Here is a 19,153-nt window from a genome sequence, read left to right as displayed (position 1 = left end):
TTCCACCGTGGAGTAAGCCACCTCCCGGGGCAGTAGCTTCCTGCTCAGGTACAAGACAGGATGTTCCTGGCCTGTCGTGTTGACCTGACTTAGCACAGCACCGAGGCCAAAGTCACTGGCGTCGGTCTGTACCACAAACGGCCGGTCGAAGTCGGCAGCTTGCAGTACAGGGGAGCTACTTAGGGCGGCTTTGAGTGCCCCGAAAGCTGTCTCGCAGGCGACTGTCCAGTCGACTGCGACGGGCAGCTTCTTCTTGGTGAGGTCCGTCAGGGGCTTGGCCAGGGTGCTATAGTGTGGGACGAACCTCCTATAGTACCCGGCGGTCCCCAAGAAGGACATCACCTGCTTTTTGGTCCTAGGAGTGGGCCAGGATGCGATGGCATCCACTTTCCCCGGTTCTGGCTTCAGAACCCCCCCGCCTACCCGGTGACCCAGGTAGAGGACCTCACTCATGCCCAGCTGGCACTTTTCCGGCTTGATGGTCAAGCCTGCCCGGTGGATCCGACCGAGCACCTGCCGCAGGTGCTCTAGGTGATCCTCCCAAGTGGGACTGAAGACTGCAATATCGTCCAAGTACGCAGCCGCGTACCCTTCAAGTCCCTCAAGCAGCGTATTGACCATCCGCTGAAAAGTGGCAGGGGCATTCTTCATGCCGAATGGCATCACTGTGGACTCGTACAGTCCAAAAGGGGTGATAAAGGCAGAGCGTTTCCTTGCCGCGGGGGTCAGAGGAATCTGCCAGTACCCCCGGCTCAGATCCATGATGGTCAGGTACTTAGCCCCGGCCATCCGATCGAGCAGGTCATCGATGCGTGGTATGGGGAACGCATCGGTGGCCGTTACAGCGTTGAGCCCCCGGTAGTCCACGCAGAACCGTGTAGTTCGGTCCTTCTTTGGTACGAGGACTACAGGCGAGGCCCACGCGCTGCTGGATGCCTGGATCACCCCCAGCTTCAGCATCTCGTCTATCTCTTGGCGCATGTTTCCCTGCACCTCGAAAGAGACCCGATATGCTGAACGCCGGATCGGCGGGTGATCGCCAGTGTCCACGTCGTGGACAGCCATCTCAGTCCTTCCGGGCAGGCTGCTGAACAGCCCCCGGAAGGGGTGCAGGGTGGTCCCCAGCTGGGACCGTTGGTCCTCCGTGAGCTGGTGGCCAACCCCCACATCCTCGATGGACCCACCCGCCTTGGCTTGGGTGAGCAGATCCAGGAGGGTTTCTACCTCTCCTTCCTCGGGAAGGTTGCACACTGGGTGGGCAGTCGCTTCCCGCTCATGATGAGCCTTCATCATGTTCACGTGGAAGGCCTTCCTCCTTCCACGGGCGTGATCCAGGGTGACCAGATAGGTGACGGCATTGAGTTTCTGGTGCACGAAGTAGGGACCTTCCCAGGCTGCCTGAAGCTTGTTCTGTGGTACGGGGACCAGTACCCACACCTTTTGACCCACCTGGTAGGTCCTCTCACAAGCATTCTGGTCGTACCACCGCTTCTGGTCGGCCTGGGCCTGGGCCATATTGTCCTGCACCAGCTTTGCCAAGGCCATCATCCTGTCCCGGTGGCGCACGACATACTCGATGACCGACACCTCGGGGGTGGCCAAATCCCCTTCCCATGCTTCCTTCACCAGAGCCAGGGGGCCCCGTACCCGTCGCCCGTACAGGAGCTCAAAGGGGGAGAACCCCGTTGAGGCCTGCGGACCCTCCCGGTAAGCAAATAGGAGGTGTGGGAGGTAACGCTCCCAGTCTCTCCCGTGGGAGTCGACCAACATCTTAAGCATCTGCTTTAAGGTGCCATTGAACCGCTCACACAGGCCATTAGTCTGTGGGTGATACAGGCTGGCCACCAGATGTTGCACCTGCATTTGCTTACAGAGGGACTCCATCAGCCGCGACATGAACTGGGTCCCTCGGTCGGTGAGCATTTCTTGGGGGAAACCCACTCTGGAGAAGATCTCCAGTAAGGCGGTAGCCACCTTGTCGGCCCGAATGGACGACAAAGCTACCGCTTCCGGGTACCGGGTGGCATAGTCCACTACCGTGAGTATGAAGCATTTCCCGGAGTGGCTGGGAGTGGACAGAGGTCCAATAAGATCCACAGCAACCCTCGAGAAAGGCTCTTCGATGATTGGCAGAGTTACCAGTGGGGCTTTGGGGCGCGGCCCCGCCTTCCCCACCCTCTGACAGGTGTCACACGAACGGCAGTAGGCACCCACCGCGGCTCCCATCCCAGGCCAGTAGAAATGCTGAGCTATCCTGGCCTTGGTTTTAGCGATCCCTAGGTGTCCGGCCATCGGAATCTCGTGTGCGATCCGCAACAATTCCGCCCTGAACGGATAGGGTACCACTAACTGTCGGTCCCTGGGCCACGCCTCCGGTGAACCCTGCTGGACCGTTACCCGGTACAGCCGTCCCTGGTCCCAGACCACCCGCTCGCAGTCTGACTCCATGGGAGGCTGTGCCGCCTGTTCCTTGAGAGCTTTCAGGCTGTCGTCTGCTTCCAACGCAGCCTGAAATTCCTGACTTGATGTGGCCAGAATCGACGAAACTGCCACATCCTCTGTCAGCCCCTCCGGGCATGTCACCTGGCCGCTGTCTGACCCGGCAGACACTTGGTCAGAAGTGGGGAAGCCGTCGGACCTCTGCAAGGCTCCTTGGGCTCCGGCGCTCCCACTCCTGGTGACAGCGGCTATGACCGCTGTGACCGTGGGTAGTGCCCGCTTCCCCTCTGTTTCTGACCAAGCCGCCCGATCAGGCAGGCTTCCTAGGCCTTTGGACATCTCGGATGTGGGGAACTCCTGCCCTGGGGTCTTACCTGGCGGCTCCTCTCTTGGGACACCCCCACCCCCCATGGCCTGTTCCTCCCCCTGCAGTGGGCCTATACTCAGCAGCCTGGATACCCCTGGGAGCCCTACACTGCCGGTAGCTGCCCCCCTCTCCATCCCTGAGCTTCCCTCTACAGAATCCTGCCCGCCCCCTCCCTCACCGGAGGACAAGAGGTCACGGCACGCTGGCTGAGCACCTCTGCGGGCATCCCCACACTCCCCACCTGCTTTCACTAACCCTGTTTGTGTTGTGTCTGTGCAGGTGTTACCCTCAGGTTTCACTCCCTCCTCCTCAGCAGGACGCACACTACATACAACATGGTTGGCATTAGCAGCAGACAAATCAATACACTCTTGGGGGGCCGAACTTGGGGGTTCAGAGGGTACATACTGCGATACTAGACGCCCCAAGTCGGTCCCTAATAAAACATTTGCGGGAATATTTGGCGTTACTCCCACCTCCCGCATCCCCCTTCCGGCACCCCAGTCCAAATACACCATGGCAACGGGAAGTGCCGGCTCCACGCCTCCAACCCCGGAGACGGAAAGAGTCTTTCCTGGTACCAAGTCCTGGGGGGACACCACCTCAGGCCGTACCAGTGTTCGTTCAGCGCCCGTGTCCCGCAGTCCCATGACCGCAGAACGGCCTATGGTGACGGGTTGGATGTTGTCCAGGGACCTACCACCACCCCCTCCCACACACAAAACATTGGGCGCTCTCTGGGACTGGGATGGGGTCTTTTGGCGCTGGGGACACTCAGCCCTAAAGTGTCCTGGTTTGTTGCATAGATGACAACGTCTTACGTCTGGTCCTTGCCTGGAGAGGGCAACAGGGGGATACACCCCTTGTGTTCTAGGGGCCGGGGAAACAGGGGCATGACTGGGCTTACCCCCTCTCCAGGTGCTGCTGGCAGACTTCTTCAGCTCAGGCGCCCTGTTATTGGCATACTCGTCTGCCAGGGCGGCTGTAGCAGAAGCCCCTGTTGGTTTTCGGTCACGGAGGAACTGTCGGAGGTCCTCTGGGCAGTTCCACAAGAACTGCTCCGTGACGAACAGTTCCTGGACCTCCTGGCGGGTAGTAAGCGCTAGACCCGAGGTCCAGTGCTCTGCGGCTCTCAACAGCGCCCGCATATGATCGGTCCAGGTGTCCTTGGGGCCACGCAGCAGGCTCCGGAACTTCTGGCGGTACGACTCGGGAGTGAGGTTGTACTGCCGGACCAGGGCCCGCTTGATGCAGTCGTAGTTCTGTACCTCCCCGGCAGGTAAGTCCCCCAAGGCATCCAGGGACTTACCCCTCAAACGGGGGGTCAGGTATCTGGCCCACTGATCCCGGGCCAGATGGTGCTGAAGACAGGTCCGTTCAAATGCCACCAGAAAGGAGTCCAGGTCCCCATCCTTCTCCAGTAGAGGGAAGTCCTCAGCTCGGACTTTGGACGACTTGGTCTCCTGATGGGTTGGTTGCTCTAGCGGAAGCCCCCGCTGGGCCAGGTCCAGTTGGTGCTGGCGCTCCGCAGCTCGCTCTGCACGCTCCGCAACCTCCCGGCGCTCTGCAGCTTCACGCTCCGCAGCCTCCCGGCGCTCTGCAGCTTCACGCTCCGCAGCCCGCTCCGCAGCCCGCTCCGCAGCCCGCTCTGCACGCTCCTCCTCCGCTGCCTTCTCTGATGCTGCCAGGAGGGTTTTGTAGACGGCATCGCCATGAGACTGGAGACTTGCCATAGCCGCTTGTAAAAGGGCTTGTGATCTGGACAGGCTGGGCTGGGTAGGTGGTGGGCAGCCCACTGCGGGACCGTATACTGGGGACTGGCTCCCTGAGGTGCCCGGGCTGGACTCCTCCTCGCCATGAGTAACAATGTCCTCCCCTCCTGCCACACGGACCGTAGCATTAGCCTCTTGCAGGGTCTTGCTCCTGGTGCCGTCTGCCATCTTGGTAACCGACACCGCTGCAACCCTGAGTTTGCACACACCTTGTTATACTTTTAGCCTGACCGTCTAACGTTGGGCTGACCTTAAGACTCCAGCAGTGGAAGTTACCACTGGCAGTCTTTAGTGCCTGGGAGTAGGGGTCCCACAACACTATTATTCTGCAATCCCACCGCTCTGCCACCAATGTGATGAAAGCCGGCCGGTGGGTGCAGCTCTCTGGCGCCCCCTTACCTCTCAGGTCAGTCAAGGTACTGCACCTAGAGAAAGTAGTGCCAGGAAGCTGCAACCAGCGCAGGGAACACGGTAGTGTGTTATCCCTTCAACGTCACTAAACCGTAACGTCACTACACAGCACAACTCGCTAGCGCCCTCTTAGCCTCAGGTCAGTCAAGGAACTGCACCTAGGATAAGCGGTCGCCAGGGAGACTGTCCTGTAACCTACTGGGTATCGGGGCCCTCTGTAGTGAGGGCGGTATATATATCTTCCTTGGCCGCGCCAGGAATATATATATCTGAACCTCCGACCGTCACTACCAGCCTTCCCCAATCCCCAGTTGGTATGCTGCCACCAGTCCCTATTTTAGATATACGCCCAGTCCGTGAATGGGCCTATATCGGGTCAGGAACCAACCCTGGGTAGCGTTTTTGGCTTGAGCCGAGCTCACACGGACGTGCGTTCGTTATGCAGAATAAAAGGCAGGCCCACAATTACTTGAGGTAATTGATTATAATAATACACTAGATACACGATATACAACTAAATATACACAGGTATAAGGTCAGGCTAAACTATACAACAATGGAATACAACACACAGAATCACCACAGCATATCAGTTACCGGTTTCTTGATTTTCTTGTGACGCAGGGAGAGGATTCTGCGGTCGCAGGCACGGTTCTTTGTTACAGGCTGAGGCCTACCACCGCATGGTCAAACTGCTCCTCCCCTTGGTGGCCTCAGCTGGTGCTCAGATGTTCAGCACCCCACTCTTGGGTCAAGACTGACTTATCTCTTGTCTGTCCTGCTATCTTACCTGCCCCGTCCCGCCCACTGCTGGTGAGGTCAGCTGGCTCAGTCTCCACCCTCAGGTCTAACTTCGATCAGAAGCCCAAATTCTATGGAACCCAATAACTTCTTCTGGGATGGTCTCATGATACCCCCAGGGGTTCCCATGGATTCGGGCCGCCGTAACCGACCTTTTGATATCAATTATGATACCATACGGTCCTCAGGAATGGCTCCGCGCTATATCTTGGCTTCCAGAGCACGTACAAACGTCTACCGCGGAGGCTTGTGTGCGCAATGGCTCCGGGACGCCGTGATATTTTTTTATTGGCCCATCCCATGCAACATGCGTGTACTCTTCATGTTTCTATATCTTATGCCTCCATGCTTGTGACAGACAAAGAAACTAGTCCTATGGGACAAATGGTCAGGTACAGATAGACGAAGCACCCCCCCCTGCTGGCTGTGTTTCCTCTCGAAGTCTTTGAAGCTCCTAGCATTCAAGTGTTAAGTAGGCTTCTTATCTTACAGGAGCCTGGATGGGGGGAAACTATCTAGTTGACGTTTTAACAGAAGGTCCCAAGGGTGGGGGCTGCTGAAGTGTGGCCATCCCTGGATATGATTTATCATTACCAAGATGGCGGCTACAGGTTCATCACAGAGGTGCATTAGCTGGACAGGCATGTTCAATTCTACCTAGAATATGTCCTTACTCTGGCAGTTACCCTGAGCTCTGATCACATGGATTTTAATATTGACAACCTAGTTTGCTATGGGTATGCTGTCATGTCCATCCTCCAGTGTATGGTCAGAGAGGGTATTCAGCACAGCCGGTGGCTTTGCCACTCCCATGCGGACCTGGTTATCTTCTGTAAGTGTGGAAAATCTTATATTTGTCAAAATGAATCAGGCATACATCAGTGGTGATTTCCATTCACCACTGGATGATACCAATGATTAGATCGCTCATACTATCTGCCTGCCTGTCCATTGTCTTCTACACTGTTTAGCTGGACGTCTACTCCTGTGCATCATGTCATCTATACTGTACTTCTGATGGTGGGGATGCCTATGCTGGCTCTATCATGCTAGACATCTCCTTAAGTGCTCCATCATATTTTACTACCATGCAGCTTCTACCTTTACTAATGCACAGCCACAAAACTCCTGGGCTATACTGTACTGTGCTATACTGTACTGCAGTTGTTAAGGCTGCTGGACCTGGCCCTACACTGTCAGACATTCTCTTGCCTGCCCCATCATATTTTTCTACCGTGTGGCTCTGCTGCTGCCACTGTACAGCCACACCAGCCAACCATCTCCTTATGTTTTATAGTGCCATACTGTGGTGCTGCCAGAGCTGATCCTATGCTGACAAACATTGTCTTGCTAACATTGTAATTTTTCTAATGTGTGGGTTCTGCTACTAACACCATGGCACAGCTATGCCAGCCACACATCTCTTTGGTGCTCACTGTGTTTTTTAGTTCTATATTGTACTGCTGATGCTTGGGCTGCCGTTGCTGACCCTTCATTGTCAGACATCTTGTTATCTGCCATGTTTTATTCTAAACTGTCCAGTTGCTTCCAGTTATTAGACTCCCACACACATGCATGCACTTGTCCATTGTGTAGCATAGCTATACTGTACTGCTCCAGGGAAGTGTATACTCTTCAGAGTACACAACTAGGAAATGGATCCCAACATAGAGATCGTTTTTTCATGGCTTGTTGAAAAGCCATTGCATTTTTGCTTTGAAAACAGCTAACCTATTCCTTTTACTAACAGAAGGGATAATTTTTGGCGGGCTTAACAAAAAGATATTCTAATTGTTTTGTAATTTTAAGAGTAGAAAACCTGTTGCAGTTCCCAAGAAAATAGATATTTTCACTACTGATGAGTCATTGCTTCCAAACTTTCAAAACAGTGCACCTGTTTCTACTTCTTAAATAAAGGGATAATTTTTAAACAACTTGTCAAAAAATATCAGTTCATCATTTAGCAAAGTACAAAGATCTTGATATTATTATAGTTGATAGTAACCAATAGCCTGTTTAATAACACACTAAACTGACAAACTTTTTAGTTTTCTAAAATTGTATACAAAAAGCAAGCCACAATAAGAAAAAAAAACCACAGCAAAATAATCAGCAGTATTTACCTGCTCAGATCTTCAGACCAGGGTGCAGCAGACCCAAATAAACATGGTGGCTACACAGGTGCAAAATACTGATGAGACAACCACTTGCAACCTACCATTTCATGGAGGGGTGACTGCTTAGCAGGGCCGGCTCCAGGTTTTTCTGGGCCCCCATTGAAAGAGTCTCAGTGGGCCCCTTTAACACATTCCATGATTCATGATGCACTGATACCACAGAGAAATATATATAGAAAAACCAAAGACAAGAAAAATACCCAAATAACTGGAAGCAAACGGGTAGATCGCACAGTGCAAAAATAATAATAAACAATAAAGGGTATCTAGTTAACATAATTTTGATCAAAATAATGTAAAAGCTATCCCGCCACGTCACGGCAACCCTTATGGGACAGTCCTAACTCTAATATTAAAAACCTTACCATATGTCAAGTGACATACATATGGACAAGGGCAGAGAGACTGGATCCCTAGTTTAAGCATAGACCCGAGGCAGAATAAGCGTCTCAGCTCAGACAAAGGGCGGCCACACCCTTTTATATGCACTAAAGCACACTGAACTACAAATAAACCAGGAGGTCTGAACTGAAACATAAATTGACGTGCATGCAAAATGTAAATGCATGCTCACACAAGGCCATTAGACAGAGAAAAACCAAAGACAAGAAAAATACCCAAATAACTGGAATCAAATGGGTAGATCGCACAGTGCAAAAATAATAATAAACAATAAAGGGTATCTAGTTAATATAATTTTGATCAAAATAATGTAAAAGCTATCCCGCCACGTCACGGCAACCCTTATGGGACAGTCCTAACTCTAATATTAAAAACCTTACCATTAGTCAAGTGACATACATATGGACAAGAAATATATATATAGTACAATGCCGAAGATTTCACTTCTTACATTACATGAGTGATATCTATTGTAAATTCTACAATAGCTCAGAAACCGGCGAATTGCTCCACACAGTATACTGGCCCCCATAAAATGCTCCATACAGAATACTGGCCCCCATAAAATGCTCCATACAGAATACTGGCCCCCATATAACGCTCCATACGGAATACTGGCCCCCATATAACACTCCATATAGAACACTGGCCCCCATATAACGCTACATACAGAATACTGGCCCCCATAAAATGCTCCGTACAGGATACTGGCCCCCATATAATGCTCCATACAGGATACTGGTCCCCTTATAACGCTCCATACAGGATACTGGCCCCCATATAATGCTCCATGCAGGCTGTTCCCCCCCACATAATGCCCTGTGCAGGATGTCCCTTCCCCCCCCATATAATGCCCCATGCAGGATGTCCCTTTCCCCCCCATATAATGCACGATGCAGGATGTCACCCCCCTTCTTTATAATGCCCCATGCAGGATGTCACCCTCTCTCTTTATAATGCCCCATGCAGGATATCACCCTCCTCTCTTTATAATGCCCCATGCATGATGTCACCCCCTCATATAATGCCCCATGCAGGATGTCACCCCCTCTCTTTATAATGCCCCATGCAGGATATCACCCCCCTCTCTTTATAATGCCCCATGCAGGATGTCACCCCCTCTCTTTATAATGCCCCATGCAGGATATCACCAGCTCTCTTTATAGTGCCCCATGCAGGATATCACCCCCCTCTCTTTATAATGCCCCATGCAGGATGTCACCCCCTCTCTTTATAATGCCCCATGCAGGATGTCACCCCCCCATATAATGCCCCATGCAGGATGTCACCCCCCCCATATTATGCCCCATGCCTCCATACATAAATAAAAAAAAAAAATCAAATACCTCACTCCTCCTCACCTGCTGCCGCTGCTCAGGTCCGAACTCCAGCGTTGCCGGCGTCTTCCCGCTCTGCGCTGCCTGTGATGGCTCAGGGGAGGGCGCGGTGGAAAGACGTCACCGCACCCTCTGACCTGAGACGTCACAGGGAGCGCACAGCTGGAAGACAGCGGATCTGCGGAGGCACGGGGAGAGGTAAGTATCTGGCTGCCGGGGTCCTGAGCAAGCGGGGGAGAAGGGCGGGCGCTGGCACCGCTCTCCTCCGCCCATAGCCCGGCGGGGTGCCCGACTGCAAGTGGGCCCCCCCCCCCCGACTGCTCAGGGCCCCGGCACTTGCCCGGGTGCACCGGGTGCTGACCCCGGCCCTGCTGCTTAGCATTTGAATTGCACACAAAAAGGCTTGTATAGGGTGCTGTTCACACTTGGGTAGTGCACAGTATCTGGCTTACAGCCTATTAGTTACGCCCATATTATTAGATTAGGCGGGCTGCACTTTACTATCCAAGTGCACCCCATGGGAACAGACAACCCAGTTTACAATGCCAGCGCTGATGGGCCTGGCACTACCCAAGTGTGAACAGCACTCTATACAAGCCTTTTTGGGTGCAATTCAAATTCTAAGCAGTCACCCCCTCCATGAAATGGTAGGTTGCAAGTGGTTGTCTCATCAGTATTTTGCACCTGTGTAGCCACCATGTCTATTTGGGTCTGCTGCACCCTGGTAGTGCATTTTGGTCTGAAGATCTGAGCAGGTAAATACTGCTGATTATTTTGCTGTGTTTTTTTTTCTTGAATTTTGGGGGAATTTTAATTCTTCTTATTGTGGCTTGCTTTTTGTATACAATTTTAGAAAACTAAAAAGTTTGTCAGTTTAGTGTGTTATTAAACAGGCTGTTGGTTACTATCAACTATAATAAATTTACCCATAACCAGCTTTGTTTCCAAAATGAGCTTGAAAGGGGTTTAATAATAAAGTCCTAGGAGACCTCTCTTTTCCAAGCAATTAGGGGCTTTTCAAAATTGGGAATCGATTTGCTACAAATCCAACTTTTGGTGAGAAGTCATAAAAAACTGCTAATTTGTATTTCAAAAGATTTGATCATCACTACAGTAGTAGTTAATAAATATTTAACATAATAATGTACGACATGTTAGGTAATATGCTCTGCTTATAGTGTGTTTAGTTATTTTAAAGGGAAGTACTGTACTTTGCTCAACAATTATTAGGGAAAAACACCTTAAAAGAAATAAATGAGCTTCTGGTTTAGCATTTACATGTAGATATTCTAGCTCTAAAAATCACAATGAATGAGCCAATAATATCAAAAGGTCTATGAGAGAATAAGTTTATATAGAGATGCTAGAATATTAAGCAATTCCGTTTAATTTGTCTTTGACTGACTTGTTAGATGCAAGTTATATTGCAGTTTAAAAAATTAAAAGTAGTACTGGGCACAAAAGATAGTGGGTGATTTAGTGTAGTTTTATTGTATGTAAGGCAATGAGGACCTTTTTCCCCAATTGCAGGTGAAGTATAAGGATAACAAAAGTAACATGCTGGTGTATAATGGTGTTAATATGAATGTACTTTCAATTACAATAGGAATGATGCCATAATCACACCTCTGTGAGGCCCAAAATTTATTCCAAAAATTTTAAGTTATTAAAGAGACCTGTACTTAGGATGAATGGGGTTCCAAGCGGTCAGACCCTCACTGATCAGAAAGTTGCTGTCTCACCTATGCAATGCATAGGTGATCATTTTGAGTGTTGGGAAAAACCCTTTAAGGAGTGCCATTATTGGCACTTACTATCATTATATGCTCCTCACCATTGTGAGAGCATATAGACTGTGCATAAGCCACATTGTTTTTCTCTTAGCAAATTATTAGCTTTAATGGGTAATTGTATAGCTCCAAATATGACCAAGTCATCCGAGATCATTTCGAAATGGCAGTAATGCCGGTTGTATACAGATTTTACTTCAAATATAAGGATATTGAAAATAGCTATTCAAGCAGAATCGTTGTAGGTTACCGGCTAATCATTAGGGTCAGTAGGAACAACTGACTATTTGACTGCAACTAGAGATGAGTGAATCTTTTGAAATTAGAATTTGCCAGCTTCATTAAATTTTTCACAAAAATTTGATTCGCAGTGAATAACTTTGCTACAAATCACAATTCTGCAAAGCTGCCAATTGCCCAGAAAGAAGCATGTAACACTCTGAGGTTTCCTAGCACGGTATTGAACCTCTTTCAAGCTCTTTAACTCAAACACATCCTCTGTACTATATAAGTGATCTTAACTTATATGGCTATCGGTAAAGGACGGTAACTGCTGGTAATTAATAATTAATAACATTCTACACTCACAGACATTGTATGCTTTTTAAAATGTAAAAGTGATTAAAAAATCATGTTTATACACAGGCGGTGTACTCTGAAGAAGCCATAGTTTTTTAGCAAGTCGTGGTGAAAAAAATTATCCCTGTGTGAGAAACAGCAACAGATCTGTTGTTTGTTAAATTAAGAAGTTGTAGCTTTTTAACAAGCTTTTAAAAATGATCAATTTTTTGAACACCCATAGGTTTTCTGTTTGGAAAAAGAAGCAATAGAATGGGTTCTTTTTAAAAGAAAGCATACAAAAAATATCCCTATTTTTGGATCAGCAAACCACCCATGCCCCTTGACTCCCATCCACCAAACTCTCCAGGCTGTAATTTATGGAGTCTTATTATTGATGCAATAACAAACTAATTTGCAATACTTTTTTAATCAAAGACTTCATGCCACCCACCCTACTCTCACAAGCAAATGTAATGTAAGTTTAATGTATTCTTCTCTTTTATAAAAATTATTTAGACTGTAATTTTCTAGTAAAAAAATTAATATTTACTAAAGTTCATATCACATTTCCCCATGCACCTCTATGGAAATCCTAAAGGACCAAAACCTGATAAATCTGCATTCCAAAATGATTAGAATTTAATTGAAGCTTCAGTGCGCTTTTTCATGTTTTCCAGCAAATAACTAATGTTTTTGGACACTTTTATAACAAAGAGCAAGCCAACTAGCATTTGCATAACTCTTGGGAACGAGACTAACACATTCCCACTGCTGAAGAGAAATGAATACAGATTTCCACTGGGAAATCACAAGTCATTTCAGGATTGCATTTAAAACACAGATTTCATTCCAAAACTGCCCAAAATCTATCTTCTGTTGTCCAAATACATTTACTCACTTAAAAATTCATAAGAACAGTGAAACTGACCCAGGAGCACATTTTGGACAAAAGTCAGAATCAATACATTGATTCTCCAAAAACCAAGCTTGTACATAAGCAAGTACACCAAATCACTCACTTTTTATGTTGCTTTCTGATTTTATACTTGTGGAACAGTGAAATACTCCTCCAGATATCCCAAAAATGTCTCGCAATAAAGCTCAGTCAGGTTCATTTATAGTATAGATGAAAACTAGCCTGAAAACTATGCCAAAGCTCTGCTCCCCATACAGGATTGTGGAATAACACAATAATGAGAGCTACAGTGGCATGTAAAAGTTTGGGCACCCCTGGTCAAAGTTAGTGTTATTGTGAACAGTTAAGCAAGTTGAAGATGAAATGATCTCTAAAAGGCCTGAAGTTAAAGATAACAGATTTCCTTTGTATTTTAGGCAAAATATATATATTTTTTAATCTTTTACTTTTTAAAAATGACGAAAAAGGAAAATGGACGAATGCAAAAGTTTGGGCATCCTGCATGGAGGGTACCTAGTAGCACCCCCTTTTGAAAGTATCACAGCTTGTAAAAGCTTTTTGTAGCAAGACAAGAGTCTTTCAATTCTTGTTTGAGGGATTTTCATCCATTCTTCCTTGGAAAATCCTTCCAGTTCTGTGAGATTCCTTGGTCATCTTGCATGCACTGCTATTTTGAGGTCTAGCCACAGATGTTCATTGATGTTCAGAAGAGGGGACTGTGAGGGCCATTGTAAAACCTTCAGCTGACACCTTTTGAGGTAGCCTATTGTGTATTTTGATGTTTGTTTAGGATCATTAACCATTTGTAGAAGCCATCCTCTTTTCAACTTCAGCTTTTTTACAGATGGTGTTATGTTTGCATCAAGAATTTGTTGAAATTTCATTGAATCCATTGTTCCCTCTACCCGTGAAATGTCCCCTGTACCATTGGCTGCAACACAACCCCAAAGCATGACTGATCCACCCCCATGCTTAATAGTTGGCGAGATGTTATTTTCCTGAAATTTGGTGGCCTTTTTTCTCCACACATACCTTTGATCATTGTGGCCAAAGACTTCTATTTTAACCTTTTCGGTCGACAGAACTTGTTTCCAAAATGTATCAGGCTTGTTTAGATGTTCTTTTGCATACTTCTGATGCTGAATTTTATGGTGAGGCTGCAGGAGAGGTTTTCTTCTGATGACTCTTCCATGAAGGTCATATTTGTGCAGGTGTTTCTGAACAGTAGAACAATGAACCACAAAGCTAGAGTCTGTTAAATCTTTCTGTAGGTCTTTTGAGGTCAAGCGGGGGTTCTGATTTGCCTCTCTAGCAATCGTACGAACAGCTCTCACTGAAATTTTGCTTGGTCTTCCAGACCTTATCTTGACCTTCACTGTTCCTGTTAACTGCCATTTCTTAATTACATTTCAAACTGAGGAAAGGGCAACTTGAAAACACTTTGCTATCTTCTTATAGCCTTCTCCTGTTTTATGGGCCTCCACCATTTTCATTTTCAGAGTGCTAGGCAGCTGCTTAGAAGAACCCATGGCTGCTGTTTTTTTGGCATAAAGTTAGAGGAGGCTTGGTTTTTATAAAGCTGGGAAATTTTCATCACCTGGCATTTCTTAACGATGGTAGTGAACAAGCCTTAACCCTAACAGGCTAATTAAGGTAAGAAACCTTGGTCAAAATTATCAAAGCACACAAATCTCCAAGGGTGCCCAAACTTTTGCATAGGCCCATTTCCCTTATTGTAATTTTTTAAAATGAAAAAAAAATACCATCTATATACTTATTTGCCTAAAATACAACTGAAATATGTCATCTTTAACAATATGCCTTTTAGAGATCATTTCATCTTCAACTTGCTTAACTGTTCACAATAACAGTGATTTTGACCAGGGGTGCCCAAACTTTTACATGCCACTGTAAATTTGCAATTCTTTCTCATTGAGGGGCAAAACAGACAATTCAGAAAGCCTTTGCAGAAACATTGTTGCAGCCCCTCCCCCTCTTCCACTAGAAACTCTCCCTCTAAAATCTCAATTTAAAGAGGATTTTTAGAAATTAAAGGGTTATTCTTAAGGTTTTTAGTGAATGAAATTGCAAAGTGCTGTAAAAATAAGCAACTTTTCAGTTTACCTGTTATTAAAATCTTCTCTTTCTTAGGGCAGGTGCAGATGACTGTATGTTCTCCATCTAAGAAAAACAGTCCCATGATGCTAATCATACTCTGATCAGACTCTGATCAGACTCTGATCAGACTCTGATCAGAGTTTGATCAGAGTGTGATCCAAATTTCTCAGATGTGGAGAATTAAAAAAAAAAAGTTCCAAGTCATGCGAGTGCAGTTCGATGTTTTCCTTGGACCCATAGACATGAATGAGTGAGTGCCATCCGATAATCGGAGGCAAATCTGGCATGCTGCAATCTTTATCCTCTGACCTTTATGTCTGAGGAAAGAATCAGACATGTGCACTGCCTCGTTGAATACCATTTTTCCGAGCGTGATCCGATGTTATGACAGGTCGCCCTTGGACTGAAACTACGGTTGTCTGCAAGAGCCGTTAAAGGGGTTTTCCTACGAACAATGTACATTTTAATTATTAGATCTTAGAATAATAATAATTTCCACAATTGGATGTGTTTAAAAAAATGTTCCTGTGCTGAGATAATCTTATAAATGTGCCCCTGCTGTGTACTGTGTGATGGCTGTGTCTGACCGTACAGGAACATGGTCTGATCATACCACATCTCCTGGGCAGGGGAGGAAGGAAAAAAGGATACAGAAAGAACAGCACAAGATCACATCCCTCCCTGTTTTTAAGTTATGTTTTACCCCACAGAAAGAATCAGCTGTGATACCATGCTGTCCTTTCTATATCCTTGCTTGCTTCCCTGAAATCAGCTGTTATGTGCCAGAAAAGATGCAGGCTCATTGCCGGAGCCCGCATCAAACAGGGAGAGGCTACCTATGACGTACCTGTACGTCATAGATCATAAAGGGGTTAAGATCTACAATGCCATTGCTTGAGTATATTAATAGAAAATTAAAATAGCGGCATTTTCTAGATGGATACTATAACAAATTGCTTGCATATTATGAGAATTATTAAAAAAAAATTATTTGGGTTCACCCTCCCCAGCGATTGGACAATTACACATGACCATCAGCATGGCTCCTAATTTTATACATCTGTACATTTTTATTACATTGCATTGCCAAAAATTGTAAAACACACACCCTATCAATTGCCAGATAACAGCCAAACGCTGTTAAATGATATCAGTGGAAAACCTTACAACACTCAGTTTACATAGCGACACACCAGCACATGTTAATCTATGGTGGGCGAATTCTTCTTTACTTATAACTATCAAATTGCATTTTTAATATACTTTTTCTAGCATCATGGAAATAATTGCAAATTAACCTACATACCAGTTAAATGAGGGGGTTGAAAAATTCACATGAACAAAATTAACAGTAATTTTCTATATATGCTCTTTGAGATGGTTAAATACAGTGGTTTTCAGTGGCATTGGGTAAAGAATATCTGAAGAGCAGTCTCATCATTTGTAAAAAAAATTGTGTGAGATCAGGGTTTAGTTTTCTGGGAATTTATTGCTTTCACATTATAAATGTTCTCAGGGGATCCTTTCCCAATGCTGTGTTATATATCCATCAAACTAGTGCTCTGCCTTGAATTAATAAGGGGAAAAAATGACCCAAAACAATTGTCTAAAGTTGGGTGTCTGACCTCATTGGTATGAGATGGTTTCCATATTTCTGGGAGACTTCGTACATTTTCAAAGTTACATTTTTATCTGTTAGTAGGATCAACCCTCCTAAGCCTCCAATATGGACATGTGGGTTATAGGCAGCTGAACAAAATGATACCTTGATAAATGTGATCTGATATATTATTCCAGAGAAATCCACATTTTTCTCATGAAAGGGTGAGACATGTAATGACTGACAGTCTGCTCTCCTAATTTATATGTCTCACACTGGTAACGCCCTCTTTCATTTAAAACAAGCTCTGGAGGCAGATTATCGGGGCATGTCTATGTCCCGCCCATAGATCTTAACAACTTATTTACATATTAGGAAAAAAGTGGATTTCTCTGGAATAAAACATCGGATTACAGATATCAAAGTATCATTTTATTCAGCTTCCCATGACGTACACCCCCATGTAGATGGCTTGGGAGGGTTGATTCTACTTTTAGATTCCCTTTAAACCCAAATAGATAAAGGGTTTGTCCACTTTGAAAATCTCTCTATGTTAAGGTTAATGTCCATAAACTGATCATAGGTTGTCCTTCAACTGGTACCACTGTAATCTGTAGGTCTCATGGAATCTACAACCAAGTGTTCATTTATCCTGCAGAGCCACTGCAAATGAATTGAACCATTACATAGTTCCTTTTAAAATCAATAAGCTGTCTATAGAACATATTTGCATGCTGGGTCCTCCAGAGCAAGACATGTATTTTCGTAGATCCTTTCCATTTTAGCTAATAGATGAGAGTTTTGAATAACACCATTCATCACTGCCAATCACTCCTGCTCTAGTGCTGTTGGCAACACTTGTATGTATGCTAGGCAGCATGTTCGTAGTGCATTCAGCCAACATGCTTGTATGAATGATAGTAGGTCTGGCTAATCAAGAATTCCAGCTGATCGGTCAATTAGGCAAACTGGCCAGCAAACCCTATTTAAATCCCTTCTTTGCTGCACTCAGTGACAGTTGTTTCATTTTTGCTATACTACATGGTGTGGTGTGAAATGCTGACAAATTATCCTGTGTTCTAACCTGCCTATTACCAGACTTCTCCTCTATATTAACCTCTGCGCACCTATTCTGTGTTGACTTTCGAGTGAGTTATTCTCCTCTACCTGTGAAGTCTGCCCAATTTTCTGCATTTTGATTCCACTTTTGCTTCTGACTCATTACTTGTAAATGATTTTTGTGGCTTTTGACCCAGAAAAGTTAAGGTTATTCCTTAGCTCAGTCCACCAGCAACTGTGGCACGGGCTCCCAGGTTGCGTGTGCAGTCTAAAGTTCACATCCCTATAAATAGGTTAAAGTCTACAAATGAGTGAATCTATTTAGTGCTAATCGAATTTGTGTAACATTTTTAGGAATTCACTGAACACAGTGATTGCAAATAATTGCCTAATAAGCCCACTGCAATTTCATACTTGACATTAGATTGTACCTGGAATGAGGACTAGATGGGTCCATCTATTTTTCATTATGCCATCCCACACCATAATCCATAAGTCGTAGTCACAGTGTGACATTCCCTTGTGAAGGCCTCTTTATTACTTTGCTGACATGATCTCCAGACTAATCTCTGGTTACAAATATGTCCAAGACAAAAGTGAGACTCGTCTCTGAAGAAGATAGACCTCCACTCCAGCCTCCATTGCCAACTTGCTCTGCACCATGATAGCCTTTGAAAGCAGAGGCATGAGGTCAATGGTACACCTACTGCTGTAGACATTATTTGATGCCTTAGGCTTGGTATGTGACATCTAATTTCACTTACAGCACAGGATGGATCAATCATAGAACCAATGGTATGACCGATTCTCCAAAGAGTCAAAGAGCTGTTTCTCAACACGGCAAGCGAAAGTCGCATTTTGCTCATGCTAATGTGCTGCCATGGCCTGCAGCATTCTGGACTTGTCTTCCAACAAGCACATCTAGAACATCATTGATAGGCAATTGCAAATAGAGTTGTCCAGCAGATCTTAATAAATGTTGTGCCCAAGTGCATTCAGCATGGCAGAGCATTCCTCAGACAACCATTGATAACCCAATTGATAGCAGCCAAGGCTGTGTGTGTGACGCTTATACTCAATACTGAATAAATCAGGATTTTTATATTTAATTATTGATCAGCCTTTGCAAAGTTGTGAAGTTTTGTATTATACTGTCATGTGCCAAAGTTTTAGGCATGTGTAGAAACAATGTTTGAAAGTTAGAGCATCTGCTTTCTGTCTAGATAGGGGAAAGGGAGCAGAGGGATTCAGACAGACTCTGAATGTTAATAGGGTAAACATCCATGCTGAGCAGAAGTTCAAAACACAAACTTAGCAAACTTCAATTAGGCAGTAGAGATGAGCGAAACCAAACTTAAAAGTTCAAAGTTCGTACCGGACAATTAGTGTCCGGTGCTAAACAC

At 45.9% G+C, this 19,153-nt stretch overlaps 1 protein-coding gene across 3 annotated transcripts in view; it reads left to right on the top strand.

Moving 5' to 3' along the window:
• COL26A1 (collagen type XXVI alpha 1 chain) overlaps positions 1 to 19,153 on the top strand; it is a 757,193-nt gene that overhangs the window by 584,359 nt on the left and 153,681 nt on the right. The window lies entirely within an intron of this gene.

Source organism: Phyllobates terribilis, unplaced genomic scaffold (genome assembly GCF_046119375.1).
Source record: "Phyllobates terribilis strain yellow unplaced genomic scaffold, ASM4611937v1 Scaffold_2__4_contigs__length_985480577, whole genome shotgun sequence".
Classification (NCBI taxonomy): Eukaryota; Metazoa; Chordata; class Amphibia; order Anura; family Dendrobatidae; genus Phyllobates; species Phyllobates terribilis.
Note: the sequence above shows the minus strand (reverse complement) of the source record. Positions and strands in the feature narration are given on the sequence as shown.